Below are 17,891 nucleotides of genomic sequence, written 5' to 3' on the forward strand. Positions count from 1 at the left end.
TGTACTGCCATATATTGATGTGTATAAGGTGTACAATATATTGTCCGTACTTTTGTCTTGATCTTGTTAGCCTATGCTTTTCTGTTTGTTGTGTAAGACCATTAAATAGGTCAAAAATCATACTATAGCAAAAAGGACATGTCTTTCAAAAAAAGATTCAACATTCTATCTGTAAAATTAGCCTAAACATACGTGCATGTCAACCTATGGCCTTCCAACATGGATGCTAGTTTAGACATCCTAATTATTTTGAGCATATTTCAAAAAGTGCATGTAGACATAACTTATAATTAGGTGTGATTTTAATAATAACCACAGGATGTCAGAAGTAACAATCTATTACAAACCTCCTAAGGCACAGGTTAGACTGGTTTAATTGTCATGTAAGCATGATACATGACAAAGCATGTGATACATTTCCAGAAGAATGGAGTGTCATGTACATTTTGAGTGAAAGTCTGTTTGTTTTTATTGCATAATTTACAAAAATGTAGAAACAAACACAATGATAATCAAGTATGAACAGTATGTACTGTACACTACTAATGATGATGATGTCAGATTAACTACATCAACTCCTTCAAAGAATCACAGCTAGCATTATCACCTTTACATGCGAGTCTTTACCTATGAACCCTTTCACATTACTTTGTGAAAATAAAATATATGTTTTTTTATGAGAACAATAAAACAACATCTAAAATAAACAGGAAACAAAATCATGGGATAATCGGGCAATAACCTGAGTTACACGTTTCCTTGATTATAGACAAAAGCGCCATTTCTTTTGTTAGTGTAAATGAATTACTCATTGATAATGTGACATTTAAAAAAAATGCTTTTTGGTCCTTACGAGAAACTCAATTCGTAATTTCACTGGAAGTCATGACCGGGAAGTTTCCTTGAAACCACATAGTGTCATTAGTGTTTAATTCTGTTTAACAATTCCTGTTACTGACATTGAAATTATCCACAAGGAAACCACATTTAATCTTTAAACAGTTAACTAAAGTCAGAAATTACAACTGGACTGCTATGGACATGATTAAACTCTTGAAAATGATTGTTACTGAAGTTTAGTATTGAATCCATCTACAGTATGTTGCTGTGTCATGTCGCATTGTTAATAGAACATCATATTTGAACCTTGAATTATAGCAAGCCTTGTACTGATAATGTGGGTATTTTGACAAGGTTAATATTAAACCTGTATAACTTTTTACCTATTTGACAATTGGTGTCAGTTCTCAGAGATTAATCTCAAAAGGTAAGAGGTTAAACAAGTTTAATTGTTAAAAGGTTATCACATTTTGAGTGAATGCCCATTTATGTTTATTGCAGAATTTACACAAACTTAGAGAGTATGCTTTTGTCTCTATGGAATGATTTTTACAGATAAAATATTTATTTCAAGTATACATATACTGTATAGCTTCCGCTTTTCAGTTTTAGATTCCAAAGAAAACAAACGGCATCAAACTTCTTTATCTCACTCACATTCAAGAGCATAGCCAGTAAATTACTTTTGGGTGGGCCTTAATAAAAAAATTTGCCCACATTTTATATTATAATTTTTTTTAATCAAACAGAGAAGCAGTGCATTCAAACAGTTCTTTCACACTTTCAGAAATCAGAATTTATGCAATTTTTAAACTATTTTATAATTATATATTTTAAGTCAAAGAAGTCTAATACCCTTGTCTACACTGCTCACATTAGCATGATATAAAGGAAGTGAGCTATCTTCTGCACTCCATTATTTCCAATCTTCTTGTGCATGAGTGCCAAGATAGATCCCACCATGTGATACACATTAATTAATTATCTAGAAAAAAACTAAATTAACATTAATTAATTTAAACTTTATTAAATTAAAATGTAATTAAACACTTCCTTCTTGGGCATAAGTGAAAGTAAACCAAGCATAGAAGAACAAGTATGGTCATATAAGGTCATTATTAAGCATCACAGACAACACACATAATATTTCCACGAATTGTTCTTACACTAATCTTAAAAATAGAACATTGAATTAAGCTTCAATTAATATCTATAAAAATCCAGCTTAATCAACTGAAATCCTTTAGCTTGTGTGGTCTATTGTGTTTATAATCAGATTGGCTGTGTGTTGAGTGTGTATTGTTTCACGTACACATGGAAGGGTCTGAAGTGAGAGAACTCTTATTTTAGATATTGGCTGTTGCCCAGGAAAAGCTGCACCACTGCAGTCTTATCTTTAAAGACACATCAGGAATCTATTACTCACATTGGCAGTGACACGCTTTGGGTGTTATTTTCGTGTCTTCGTGTGCAGCAGATGCACTCTTTTCAGGTTTTTCCACTCAGTTCAATTATTCACTCTCCAAAATAAAAAATAATCTTCTGCTCAAACACTCAATAGCTTCAACACTCATTCTCATTGTTTTTTTTCATGTTTTCTCTCTCTCTGTCTCTCTCTCTCTCTCTCCCTCTCTCTCTCTCTCTCTCTCTCTCTCTCTCTCTCTCTCTCTCTCTCTCTCTCAATTTTCAGTTTCAATTTAAAGTACTTTATTGGCATGACTGTGTTTTCATACAATATTGCCAATGCATTAATACACAAAACAGATAATGACAAGACAAATAATTATAATAAAACAGTAACAATAAAAATAGAATTAAAATAAGTTGCCATGTAATGCATAAAATACAATAAAAACAGTAATAACAATATACACTATACAATATCAAATAAAATAAGTGTTTAACAAGACATTATGAACATAAGAATAAAATAATAAATTTAGCTGCAAACAGCGATACCGGGGTCAAGCCAATTATCGGCACCATGAGTAGCAAAAGAAGCTTTGAGACATGTTTTTGGTTAGAGTCTGATGAACAGTGTATGAGGAGTTAGAAAAAGAAAACTTTCAATCATAAAAAAAACTGATTTATTTTCAAATTAACTAAAAAATAGCTAGTTCTTAGAATTTTTGTCCAGTATGTGGCGCTGTTCTGAAACTGCTCAGGTAATATCTGGGCATGATGGTTATCAAGTCAAGTGGTCAAGAGTTATAAGCCAAAATAAAAAAATTCTATCTCCTGAACAGTAGGGAGCAGTGCGCCAAAATGCTGCAGGTAACCTCAGGGCCTAATTGTGATGACACGTACCAAGTTTCATCCCAATCCCTCAAAGCGTTGCAGAGATACAGCCTCAAGTTCAATTTTGCTTGTTCTTTGTCGAATTCGTTGAAGCGCCATTCGAAAACAGCATGGTTTATCAAAATTCTCTGAACACATGTTTGTCAGGAGTGCCTCTAGATGATGCAGGCCAATTTTAATGCAAATCAGTCTTGGAGGAGTTAGAAAAAGTAGGTTTTCAAAACATTTAAAAATGGCGGATAGGAAGTATGCTCGATCATGACATAATTGTTCTCGGCATGAACCATGGAATCTATCAAGACCAGTCTCATGACTGTAGGCAAAAGGAGTCAATAGCTATTTGCATTTTTAGAAATAGCATTATAATTTTTTCCCGAAACATTTTCAGTCCCTTCAGAGCATGGTGCCAAAAACACACACTGAGTTTCGTAATGATATGATATGTCATTGGTAAAATACAGCATTTTATGACTAAATTCAAAATGGCCGACATGGGAATTTTTCATATAGTTGGACTCATTAAACGCCTCTGGATCTTAAGATGATTTTATGACAAACTGTTCAGAAGTAATAAGCAAAAAAGTGCTTTTTTCATATCTTGTGACCACTATGTGGCACTGTTCCGAAACTTAGCTGGCATCCTTAAGTCATGGTGCCTATGACAAATAATACGCTTGGTATGAATACGCGAAAGCGTTAAGGAGATATACCCTCACGTCCATTTTGGCGTGCTCTTCCTCAAATTCATTAAAGCGCCATTTGAAAATGGTATGGTTTATCAAAAGTCTGTGAATCAAATTTTGTCGAGAGTTCCACGAGATAATGCAGGCCAATTTTTGTGCGAATCGGACATACGGCCTAGGACGATTTAGAAAAAGTAGGCTTTTCAGAAAATTCTAAATGGCCAATGTCCAAAATGGCCAACATTGGAATTTTTCATATCGTTATACCCCACTGAAACTAATGAGACCAATTTAATTATTTTATGTCAAACTGTTCAGACATTATAAGCAAAAATTTGCTTTTTTCATATCTCGTGACCACTAGGTGGCACTGTTAACAGGCACCCTCGAGTCATGGTGCCTATGACAAATAATAAGTTTGGTATTAATACGCGAAATCGTTAAGGAGATAAACCCTCAGGTCCATTTTGGCGTGCTCTTTGTCAAATTCATTGAAGCGCCATTTGAAAATGGTGATGCTAGCCAATTTTCATGCAAACGGCCTAGGACGAGTTCGAAAAAGTAGGTTTTTCAGAAACTTTTTCAAAAAATTAATGTAAAAAAAATGACTTTATATCATTAATGCTTTATATCATTAATGTTCTTTTTGAAAAGTTTTTTATGATATGTTTTATAGCCTTAAGGCAGGGGTTCTCAACCTTTTGCAAGCTGGGCCCCCCCAAAGCTGGTTCATTCCAGTTGGGGCCCCAGTGCCCCCGCCCCGCCCCATGCTTTATTGTTGTTATTATTATTATTATTATTATTATTATTATTATTATTGGCAGTAGCACCAGACTTCTAATGTGAGCTTGCAGGCATTATTATTATTATTATGAGTAGTAGTAGGCCTATCATCATTACTAGGCTATTGCTATATAATTATATGAGGTTACATGCTTTATTGTTATTATTATTATTATTATTATTATTATTATTATTATTATTATTGTTATTATCATCATCAGTAGGTCTATTATCATTACTAGGCTATTGCTATAATTGGGAATTGGCACCAGACCTCTGATATTAATTTATGCTTTATTATTGTTATTATTACTAGGCCTAATAGTAGGTATCATCTGCATTTTTTACAGAAGCTTGCTGGTAGGTGATGTTAATGTGAGACCTGAGCCTGCTTTGCCTTGCAAAGATCCTCAATTCTTGGCTCAATGTTTGATAAACATAGCCTCAAATCATCCTCGATTTGTGCACGATTGCGGTATTTCGTTTTGAGTGCAGTCATTTTTGAGAATCCTGCCTCACACAAATATGTCGACGCGAAAGGAAGGAGAATCTTCAAGGCGACGTCACAGAGATCAGGGTATTCCTGCATCAATGCTGCCCAGAATGACGAAAGAGGGCAGGAGCTAAAGAATTCCTTCAGTCTACTGTCACTCTTCAGCTCAATAAGCTGTTCCTGCATATCAATTGATAGCTCGTTTGCTGTGCACACAAACGGATCTCGAACCCACGCAAAAGAGCAATAATCCTCTTTGAAGTACGTCGCAAATTCTTTTCTCATTGCTGACAGGTGCTCAGACGCTGATTGAAATAGGGAGGAGAAATCGTGTGACGTGCCTGCATCAGTGATAAAGTCTGCAAGGCTGGGGAACATGTCGCAGTTCCCTCGACTGATGCGGCCATGCCAGAGGTCTAGTTTTTGTGTGAAGGCGTGCACTTTGTCTGCAAGGAGCAAAATATGAGTTTTGCGGCCTTGCAAAGACAGGTTGAGGCCATTCAAGCGGTCAAATATATCGACCAAATAGGACAGAGACGCTAAGCCACATAGTGTCATCCAGATGCTTCAGCCAGATCTGATTTGATTTCTGTCAAAAACCACTTCACCTCCTCTCGCAGCTCATACAACCGCTGTAACACCCGCCCCCTGGAGAGCCAGCGAACTTCAGTGTGCAGAAGCAGCTGTTCGTGCCCTGACCCCATCTCCTGCCAGAGGACCCCAAACAAGCGAGAGTTTAGCGGCCGTGATTTGATGAGATTTATTATTTTCACAGATTGGTTCAGCACGGAGTCAAAGAGAACCGGCATTTTTTTAGCAGCTAGTGCTTTGCGATGGACCATGCAATGTGTCCATTTCACAAGTGGAGCTACTTGCTGAACACGAGCAGCTAGGCCACGCTCACGCCCTGTCATTGCCTGCGCACCATCCGTGCATAGGCCAACGCATCGGTCCCAAGCCAAACCATTTTCACGGATAAAAATATCAAGGACATTGAAAATGGCTTCTCCTGTAGTGTGCGACTGAAGAGGCCGGCAAAACAGGACATCCTCCTCAATCGCCTTGTCCCGCAGATACCTGACATAGGTGAGGAGCTGTGCCTGCCCAGCAATATCAGTGGATTCGATCCAGCTGCAGCGTAGTAAGGACTCTTTTTACTGAACTCTATCAGTTGCTCTCTGATATCATTGGACATGTCTACAATTCTCCTAGCGACTGTGTCATTGGACAGTGGTACTGCACCGAGTTTGGCTGCTGCACTATCGCCTATCATTATTCTGCACGTCTTGCGCTGCCGGCAAAATGAGAGTCTCGGCGATTGTATGCGGTTTACCCAGTTTACCGATCCTTTTGGCCACTACATACGATGCCTCCAAACACTGTTTAGACAGTGCTGTGCACTGAAATGGTTGCCTGATGCTGATGGAGGCCATCAAGCTTTCTTTTAAAATATTCATCTGGTTTATTTTTAATGACAGCATGCTTTGTTTCGAGGTGCCTTTTTAATTTGCAGGGCTTCATACTGTCGTTTGGCAGCACCTCGGCACACACGACACACTGAGGTCTCAGATCAGCCGTGACTGTAAACCCAAATTTCAGGTATGCTTCATCGTACCTTCGAAGCTTTTTTGCAGCTGGTGGTGCGTTGGTTGGCGGAGCCTTGGGTGGCTCGAGAGACTTGAGAGGCGGGGCCCTGGGAGGCCCGAGAGGAGCCCTGGGAGGCTCGAGAGACTTGAAAGACTTGAGAGGCGGAGCCCTGGAAGGCTCAGGAGGCACGAGAGGTGGAACCTTGGAAGGCTTGAGGGAAACTGGCTCTTGGACGGTCATGGCCACTTGCGCTGGCTCAGGGACGATCGTGGCTACAGGCGCTGGCTCAGGGACGATCTTGGCTACAGGCGCTGGCTCAGGGATGGTCGAGGCTACAGGCGCTGGCTCAGGGACGGTCGAGGCTACAGGCGCTGGCTCAGGGACGGTCGAGGCTACAGGCGCTGGCTCAGGGACGGTCAAGGCTACAGGCGCTGGCTCAGGGACGTATGAGGCTTCTTTGCACTGGCTCACTGACGTATGAGGCTTCTGGCACTGGCTCACTGACGTTTGAGGTTCCTGGCACTGGCTCACTGAGGTCTGGGGCTTCAGGCTCGCTGACCGTGGCTGGCGTGGGCTCAGGCTCGCTGACCGTGGCAGGCATGGGCGCTGGCTCGCTGACCGTGGCAGGCGTGGGCGCTGGCTCGCTGACCGTGGCAGGCGTGGGTGCTGGCTCGCTGACCGTGGCAGGCGTGGGCGATGGCTCGCTGACCGTGGCAGGCGTGGGCTGGAGAACGGAGGCTTTCCTTCTCCTCCTCCTCCGGGCAGACGAAGTTGGCAGCGCTGGCTCGTCGATCTGGGTAGGCATGGGCTCAGGCTCGAAAGCCGGAATCTCGAGGGGTGGTTCGTCGGCCGCGAGTTTCTTTAGAACGAGACTCACGTACTCCCTCTACGTGTGCTCTCCGGGTTCCGGTGCTTCCCTCCGCCGGCATGATGGTAACCCGACCATGTAGATGGTTTTCAGGGAAGCGTCGTCGAATCCGGTGTGGATGGCGACCATGGAGAAGAGTCGTGAGTACTCGCGAACGGTCAACTTTGCCCGGGCCAGTTCGGTGAATACCGCTGCTAGATCCATTTGTGGTCGGTCTTTCTGTCACGATTGTAGGTGAAGGCAGACACAGAACGAGGATCTACTTGCAGCGGAGGTTTATTTAATAAAAGGGTAACACGAAAACACGAACAAAGGAAAACATCCACGATGGGAAAAAGTAAAACAAAACATGAAAGGCATACAAAAGGGAACAAGCAAAGACAGCACGGGTAACAGGCGTCCACATACATCAAAGACCAACAGGAGAATGGAGAAATAAACAGGGTTATATACATAGAGGTGATGGAACTACACGATACGCAGGTGAAAACAATGAGTGAGTGCTGGCAGGTGGTGAGGGCAAGGAGAGTTGGGAAGTGTAGTTTTCAAGGAATGTGACATGGAATGTGACGTGCTGAGTGAAACAGAAAACCTGGGGCAGACAACACAGGAACGTGACAGTTTTAAGGTGGTAAAATGGCACTTTTATACTTTTTAAGCTTAAAGGTGGGGTATGTGATTTGCCAAACGGCCGGCAGATTTTGAAAATACACAACTCTAAGGTCCTACCTTCTCTCCTCCAACGCTGGCCCTGACTCCACCCATTCGAAAAACATGGACGCGCAATCATGCACGAGCGAAAACTCAGATGCGCAGTGTTCTAGCAGTGTTCTAGACTCACTAGTCTCACTGGCGTCTGTACAGCGGTCTTCTATTCAAAACAGGATTCATAGAAATGTGGAACAACCCCACTAGCACTATAAAAGCTCTGTTCTCCATACATAAATACAATCGCTTCCTGTTACTGGGTCACGAGCTTTGAGTATGCGCACGAACGGGACACGCGCGCCAGGGTGGTGGGGGGAGGGGGGCATGGTACGACCGTTTGATTGACACATTTTCTGTCCAATGATTCTAGATGGTCTTGAAAATGATTGGCTGGAGTTTTTCGAGTCCTGCCCGTTCCACAGATGATTAAATTGCTAAATTTTCATTTCAGTGCTTCTAATTTACAGCCAGTAAGTGGGTTAGGAATAGGATTTCAAGTTATTTGGAAAAAATGGTCAAAAAAGAAAATCACATACCCCACCTTTAAAAATGACTAACTTAGCTTAATATCATTAGAAGAATAAAGCATGTTAGATTTAATTAATGTGATTTCATAAAAAAAAAAAAAAAACAGGGCTTAATTACTAACTCATTTGGGTGATTTTATTTAAGGAGATTTAATTTTAAAAAACAAGGATGGAAAGTTCTTAAAAATATTTCATTTAAAATTGTTACCATACTTTTTTAAATAGTTATCACATAATACTTTTTACAGTGTTTGAATATGTTTTTAAAATAGCCTTTCCACAATTCTCCATTTGGTATGGCTATGTCCTGGCTGGGTTGTTTATTCAGACTGTTATTTTTCCCAACTGATTATTATTAATGGAGTCTTAAATTTCATTAAGTATTGTATTTTTATAATCCCTGAGTGCTTCACAATAATTTTGTCTAGTTTCAGCTTTGTGCTCTCTGTGTTTTTGGTTAGAGAGCTAGTAGAGTAGTTTTCTTTTAATTTTACATTCTTTATCAAACCAAATTTCATCCCTAGTTTTTAGTTAAGTTTTCTTGTTTGTAAGTAGTAGGTTTGCTTTGATTGAGCACCTTTGATAAATATAATTTATTTGTTGTAGTTGGGACTTGGTATATCTTGTTAGCCATAAACAGTGTTATTTGAAATCTATTGATTAGGTTGGACATTTCATAGGAGCTAATTGCACTAAGGAATTCAGATTCATATATTAGGGGCCTTTGTATGTTGTGTTTAGTTCGAACAGGTTTCTGGGCCCTTGGTCTGTACTATGGTGTTGGAATTTCCGTATGGAACACATTAATTTGACAATGGTCTGCTATTGAAGACTGTGGTCTGACAGTGAATGCACATATGTAGGAGGGATCCATGTCTGTAATGGCATAGTCAACTACACTAGCCCCAAGAGCTAAGCAGTATGTGAATTGACCTAAAGAGTCCCCTCGGATCCTACCATTAAGAATATACAGACCCTTCCTCTCCCTCTCCCTCTCGCTCTCTCTCTCTCTCGCTCTCTCTATTGCTCTCTCACTCTCTTCTGGCATGTTCAGTTGTTTTAAGGTGTCTCTCCGCTATCACTGTAATGAGAAACAGCTGTTAGGGTCATGTCAACCAGCTTGACGAGTTACATCACTCCCTCTCTCAAGCAGACACATGACCACACTCCCATCAAGTCAAGTCATTTTTATTTGTATAGCGCCTTTCACGACATACATATTTTCGAAGCAGCTTTACAGAAAATCATGCAGTAACAGAAAATGAAACTGTAATATCTATAATGTATTATAATGAGTCATCTTTGTGGAGTTTGATAAAATACGATTTTGATATTTTTTTTTTATAATTAATTAAATAATTATTATATTTTGAAACCCAGTGAGGAAGCCGAAGGCAAATGTTGCAAGGAACACACAACTCCATAAGATGTTGGTTAATGGAGAAAAAGAACCTTGGGAGAAACCAGAATCACTGTGGGGGCCAGTTCCCCTCTGACTAACATCATGAATATAATGCCAATATTATTTAATTATGTATAGTGCAAGTCATAGTTGAAAATTATTAAACTAAGTCAGTGTTTAAACAAAGATTTTGTATGAACTGTAAGATTAATGACTAATGTCTTTGAAGTCCATCCTAGATTAAGGTGCATCGCAGTTCAACCTGGCTGGTAATTTCGGTGAGCTATATCCAAAATCCAGCCAATGGCATATGAAGTATCCCAGATTTTATGGTTGGAGTTGGCATCAGTTCATCCTCTGAAGTCTATCGCAATAGAATGAAGTTACGTTTGGCTGGCACCGGCTGTGTTTAGTCGTCATCACTCAGAGACACATAGCAGAGGAGTCCAACATGAAGCAGGAATGGAGCTGGATCCAGCTGGTTCTGGTGAACTCTGGATAGGAGTCCCGAGGTAGAGACAAGGATACAAATAGAATAATATTAGCATAGATGTCATTCAATTTATTACAGAATTATAGATCATGATCACTGTTTCTGGTTCCAGCAGACCCAACTAAAGCAGCCTAATTGTGAGTTGAAGGATAAATTAGGTGTATGCCTAGATAAATAGATGAGTCTTTAGTTTAGACTAAAACTGAGTGAGTGTGTCTGCATCCCGAACAGTGTTATGGAGACAATTCCTTAGTTTAGGAGCCAAATATGAAAAGGATCTACCTCCTTTTGTGGATTTTGATATTCTAGGAACAATTAACAGGCCAGAATTTTGCGATCTTAATGAACGTGTTGGAATATAGTGTGGTAGAAGATCACTTAAGTACTGCAGAGCAAGACCATTCAAAGCTTTGAATGTAGTTAACAGAATTTTTTAATTAATACAGAATTTAACAGGTAGCCAATGATGATAAAATGGGGCTAATATGATCATATTTCTTGGTTCTTGTCAGCACTCTGGCTGCTGCATTTTGAACTAATTGAAGTTTATTTATTGATCTTGCTGGACATCCTCCCAGTAATGCATTACAATAATCTAGTCTTGAGGTCATGAACGCATTAATTCATTTTTTAGCATCAGCAACAGAGAGCATGTGTTGCAATTTAGCAATATGTCTTAGGTAGAAGAATACTGTTCTACAAACATTGGTAATTTGATTTTAATGGGCAGATTGGTATCAAATATAACACCTAAGTTCTTCGCTTTGAAGATGATGAAGCAGTACATTCATTGAGAGTCAAATTATATTTTAGCGTCTTGTTTTTTTTGGTCCAATAATTAGTACCTTTGTTTTGCCGAAATTGAGTAGAAGGAAATTTCTGGCCATCCAAACTTTGATTTCATTGATACATCTGAGAATTGTAACTTGGATAATTTGGAGAATTGTGAATTTTCAGTTTTGAAGAAATAGAAAGTTGGGTATCGTCAGCATAACAGTGGAAATGTATTCCACGATTCCTGATAATATCTCCCAGGGGAAGCATATACAAGGAGAAAAGCAGAGGCCCTAAAATTGATCCCTGTGGCACTCCATTCTTAACTTTTGTTTCGTTTGACAATTCCTTATTTAAGTGGTAGCGGTCTGCTCAATAGGACCTAAACCATGCTAATGCAAGTCTACAAATGCCAACATAATTCTCCAGCCTATTCAAGAGAATGTTGTGATCTATCGTGTTAGCACTAAGATCGAAAAGCACTAGAAGTGAATTGTAGCTGTGATCAGATGATAAGAGCAAGTAATTTGTAACTCTGAAAAGTGCAGTCTCTGTACTGTGATGGGGCTTAAATCCTGACTGAAATTGTCCATATATACTATTTCTCCGTAGAAATGTACATGGTTGGTAGGATACTACCTTTTATAGTAATTTCAACATAAACAGGAGATTTGAAATCGGTTTATAATTAGCCAGTTCTCCAGGATCAAGTTGTGGCTTCTTAATAAGCGGTTTGATAATGCCAATTTAAAGTTTCTTGGGATAGCGAGGAGTTAATAATATTAAGAAGAGGTTCTGAGATTACAGGGAATGCCTCTTTTAAGAGCTTAGTTGGTATTTGATCTAACATCCATGTTGTGGCTTCTGATTTTTGATACGTTATGTTAGCTCTTCATGACCTATGACAGTGTAGGATTGAAGTTGCATGTAAGGAAAATTATGAGACACTGTTTTCTGAGGTACTGTGACAAATGATTGCATAATTCCGATTATTTCAATTTTATCAGCAAAGAAATTCATGAAGTCATTACTCTTGTGCTGCGATGGAATATAGGTACCAGTACTGTTGAGGTTTTATTCCTAACCAATGTAGCCACAGTACTGAATAAAGGATTGTTGTGGTTATTTTCTATGAGTTTGCTAAAATATGCTGACTGTAGTTACACAGACTATCCTTCCATGCACTGGGAAATTCCTCTAATTTTGTATCTTCCACTTGCACTCCATTTTCTGAGCTACTCTCTTGAGAGCATGAGTGTGATCATTGTACCATGGCGCAGAGCTTTTTTCTTTAATTTTCTTTAATTGTAAGGGGGCGACACTAATAATGCTAGAGAAGACTGTATTTATATTTCCTGTTATTTCATCAAGTTCTTCTAGACTTTGGGGCTTATTGAGTGTATGAGATAGATCTGGAAGATTACTAGTGAAGCTATCTTTAGTGGTCAAAAGAATAGTTCTACCTGAACGATAGCGTGGTGTAGATTTTGCGCAAGAATTTCAATAGTATCAACATCAACTTTGTATGACAGAATTAAATCTAGTGTATGATTATGGCAATGAGTTGGTCCTGTAACATTTTGTCTGACTCCAAGCGAGTTGAGAATATCGATAAATTCTAATCCCAATGTGTCATTTTCATTATCTATGCGAGTCACCAACAATTAAAGCTCTATCTAGATTAACTACAAGTTCTGATAAAAAGTTTTAGCAAATTCACCAAGGAAATCAAGGGCAAAAGACGACAGAGTTTTTTTAATTTATTTATATCTGACGGTGGCACATTAAGCATTATTTGTTCAAAAGACTTAAAATGATATCCTGTCCTCTGAGTAACACTTAAAACTTCACAGTAAATTGTAGAAACACCTCCTCCTCAACCCTTCAGACCAGGCTCATGTTTATAACAATAACCTGTGGGAGTAGATTCATTTAAACTAATATATAAATACAATTAGTGATTTGGTAGAAAGAGCTCTAATGTTTAGTAGCCCTACCGTCACATGATGTTTTAAGTTTGAGCTTAATCACATTTTTTATAAATTATTTACTGAGAATTTTGTGTTTGGTAGTTCAGGGAACAGACAGTCTCTATAAGATAGGTGATACTGTCTCTATGTGTTGTCGTTCATGTGACCTATGTGATGTCTCAAGGCAGATGTTTGGATTAACCAGTTTGTCTGCTTCCTGACCTGGGCCCCAGTTACTCAGATACTTTACCCCAAAAACTCTTCCAATTGTTTATAAATCCTTTGCTATTCACCGGACACCACTCAGAGACACTAATCTACTATAAACCTTGTAACCACAACGAGCATGGAGGGGGCCAGAGCATATTTCAGTGTCTAACATCGTTTTTGAATAACCACAATCATACTGTCTGCATCTTTGTTGTTGTATATTACAAGTTTCTTTATTTGTTTTAAAGTTTCATCATGCATGCCAGCTTGCTGGCCTTTCCCATAGAAAAGACATTTAATGATGGTGGTGTAATTCTGATCCCATTTTTATTATATAATTACAGTCAGGCTGTTGCTCAACAGGAAGTACGTCTGGTCATGTCGTGCTAACTCTGGAATGCAAGTTTCCACATCCTTGTTACTGAATGTAAACATGAATGGGGTTATCTAGTAGAGAAAATGCAACATCACATTGAAACTTATCAGCTGTCACATTAAAGGGATAGTTCAGTCAAAAATGAAAGTCTTCTCATTTACTTACGCTCGAGTCATTATCACACATGTGATGTTCTTTCTTCTACTGAACACGAATGAAGATTTTAAAAAGAATATCTCAGCTCTGTAGATCCATAAAGTCCACAAGTGAATGGTGACTAAAACTTTGAAGCTCCAAAAAGCACATAAAGGCAGCATAAAAGTAATCCATTAGACCAGTGGTCTTCTGACGCGATTGATTTCGGATGAGAATTGACCAAAATATAACACCTTTTTCACAGTTCATCTTGCCATTGAGGTCTCTATGCATGATCATGATTTCAAGCTTGATTACACTTCCTAGTGCTTGATGCATGCACAGAGCGCTAGATAGGACTAGGAGACTGCTGATGCCTTGAAGGCATCTTTACAGAGCCGAGTTAATCCTGCTCTAATCCTGCTTAACATTCTGTGTAAAGACACAATGCAGCATAAAAGCAAGCCTGCTCTAACCCACCTCAGAGCAGCCTTTAACATTGTATTTGTTATGATAAAGCTTAATTTTCATAATTTTGTTTCATATTGAAAGTATCATTTCATATTTTCATTCATTTCATATTTCTATATTCCAAATTGTATTATTAAAACATTAATCTAATAGTATGTATGCAATTGTAATGTCTGTGTAAATGCATTTATGCCTGAGCAGCATTAAACAGTCTGTTGAAATACATCTAATATATTATATACAGCTTCTGTAGCACCTTGGCAGTGTAAACATGAGTTTAGAGTGAAAAAGAAGTTATATTTTGATTTATCATAAAATTATATTTGATTTATTTATTTTATCTTTATTTTGATTGGTTTAGTATTTGAGTTTTAGATTTATACATGCCTTGAAGCTAGTGATGGGAAGTACAATTCATTGTGGTTTCAAGTCCAAAAAACCAGTTATTTCGATGGACATGTAATCAGTGTACTGTTGACTCGAGAGCGAGACAAGATCATTCAGTGCAATTTGCGAACTAGTCAGAGCACTTCATTGCAAAGGAGCATTAGCAAAGGTAGGCAATCACTAGTGTTAGAATCACATTACTCCTAGTTCTCAGAGTCACTAACAAGAACCGCTTCAAAAGAACGAGTCTTTTGCGAACCGGAAATCATTAGTTTTATGTCAAGCTAGATGACATGAAATTTCATCCATCTAAATCTATTTAAAAGTTTTTTGGTTTTTTTATCTAATTATATTATTATACATATAGTTTTTATGACCTCATAGTCATTGAGAGATTACATTAAATATTAGTTCTTCAAAATGATTTGTCAGTCCGCAGAACTATAAAAATGAATTGCTCTTTCTCTCTCTCTCTCTCTCTCTCTCTCTCTCTCTCTCTCTCACTCACTCACTCACTCACTCACACACACACACACACACACACACACACACACACACTGTTGTGTTTCCATGTTTTATGGGGACTTTCCATAGACATAATGGTTTTTATACTGTACAAACTTTATATTCTATCCCCTAAACCTAACCCTACCCCTAAACCTAACCCTCACAGAAAACTTTCTGCATTTTTACATGTTCAAAAAACATAATTTAGTATGATTTATAAGCTGTTTTCCTCATGGGGACCGACAAAATGTCCCCACAAGGTCAAAAATGTCGGGTTTTACTATCCTTATGGGGACATTTGGTCCCCACAAAGTGATAAATACACGCTCTCACACACACACACAAACACAGACAAACACACACACACACAAACACAGACAAACACACACACACAACCTCTGATTTAGATAGTTTCCATTACCAAATTTAAAAGTAAAAATATGTCTATGACAATGTTATGTGGGGAATTTCAGCACTTTTCATTTTGAAACTGTTCATCGGTTCTGTCTAAGAGAAGTTGTGCTTTAAGACTAGTGTGACGTATTGGCTTTTATGGGCTGTCTGAGCACAAGCCACATGACTGCATACCACAAAAATGATTTTACTGTAATGAACAGTCACTCATTCATGCTCTGACAGGACATTTCTCAGAGATATAATGTATGAATTCAAGCATTTATATTTCTTCTGTCTGATAAAAAGTGCATTGTTCCAAGGCTTCAGGTACATAATTCCTAACAGTAGTTTAGAGGGTTGTGGGACTTTGATGTAAATAAGCCCAGAAAAAGGTCTGAGTTATACCCTGAAAAAAAGGCTTGAAATCCCATTAGATGTGAGTCAACAGACCCAAGTATAACATGTGTTCAATGAGCTATGAGCAATATGCACTGTAAATCAGATCAATTAGTGTTTCCTGCCAGGGTGATTCAGATGATTCAGCCTTTGTAGAGGGATACAGTGGTTGTTGGGCTTAGAAAGATGAATAAAAAAAAAAACCTGTCAAAAACATGCCTGGGTTATGCACCTGAAAATCCATATATATTCTTATATATTCTGATATCTCACTCATTTAGCTTTTCTTAAAGAAGATAAAGCATGTTTTAGGGCAATGCAGATTTTATGCATTGTGTACCGTAGCAGCAAAAAAAAAAAATATAAAATATCACAATCGTTGTTTCTAAAACACATTATACATTTTGAAGAAAATATGAGCAGTGCTAAGATTTTTTTTCATATATATCTAAAATGAGATTTTAATTAACATTTGAAATTTTATTCTTTAAAATGGCTATTTATTTATTTATTTATTTATATATACAAAAACACTTTGATATAAAAAATGTTTAGGTAACTACAAAATAAATGTTACACAAATGTTAGATTTTATTAATTGCCAGGATTTTTCCAGGCCTCGAAATCGCTAATTTAAAGGTTTGCTTAAAAAAATGAAATGGTTAATAAAATTCACAAGTATTCTGTACTATAGCATTGCTCCATTCATCATTCAAATTAGGAAGTCTAAATCATTGGTTGGACATTCAGTATCACAAACTTAACCACAACCCCGTTTACCCATTTGCTGTACATGAAATTCCTCTTTCTCAAAACTGCATCAAAGGCAATGAGAGAAGACAGTAGACAGTGGTTGAAGCTGAACTAAACCAAAAGATAAAAGCTCTTTTAAGTGGTATTTCCACATTAGTGGACCCCAGCCTAAACTGATCACAAGATGGCCTAAAAATGTGGATCACGGTTTCATCAAACATCATATGATGAACAGAATTCCCCTGAATACACAACATGGATCAGTTGATCGGAACTAATTGATTTCTCATCTGTAAACTCATCATAGATAACACTCTTTACTTTGTTTCAAACTGACTGCTTCCTAAAGAAACATATTGTATTGATTACAGTAGCCGAAACAAGATGGCCATGATTTCTATTTAATAAGGATTTTACAGACATTATTTTTTTTACCAGTGTTCCTTTTCTTTTAAATGGGTCACCTCATTTTACACATTTTTGAGCATCAGCATTAGATGAAGATGCAAACAGATGATGATGTCAGTTACACCTGTTTTCTGCAAAAGGATTAGTTATTATTCGTCCCTTATCCCATCTGGTTGGAGACCAGTCTCATTTTTCAGTTGACCTACTACCCGGACAATTTGTTATCATATATTAGGTTTCTGTGCCAGGAACATTAATGTTTTTGTTTTGGACATCATATAGTTCACTATAACGGTGTGCATTGAAAAGGAGACATTATCACTTCACAATGTAGAAAATAAAGTGAAAATAGAGGCAAGAAATAAGTCATTCTTCTTCTTCTCTTTCACTGATGTTACTCATTTAGCTCTTATGTAATCCAAGTCT

The sequence above is a fragment of the Xyrauchen texanus genome, chromosome 39 (genome assembly GCF_025860055.1).
Source record: "Xyrauchen texanus isolate HMW12.3.18 chromosome 39, RBS_HiC_50CHRs, whole genome shotgun sequence".
Lineage (NCBI taxonomy): Eukaryota > Metazoa > Chordata > Actinopteri > Cypriniformes > Catostomidae > Xyrauchen > Xyrauchen texanus.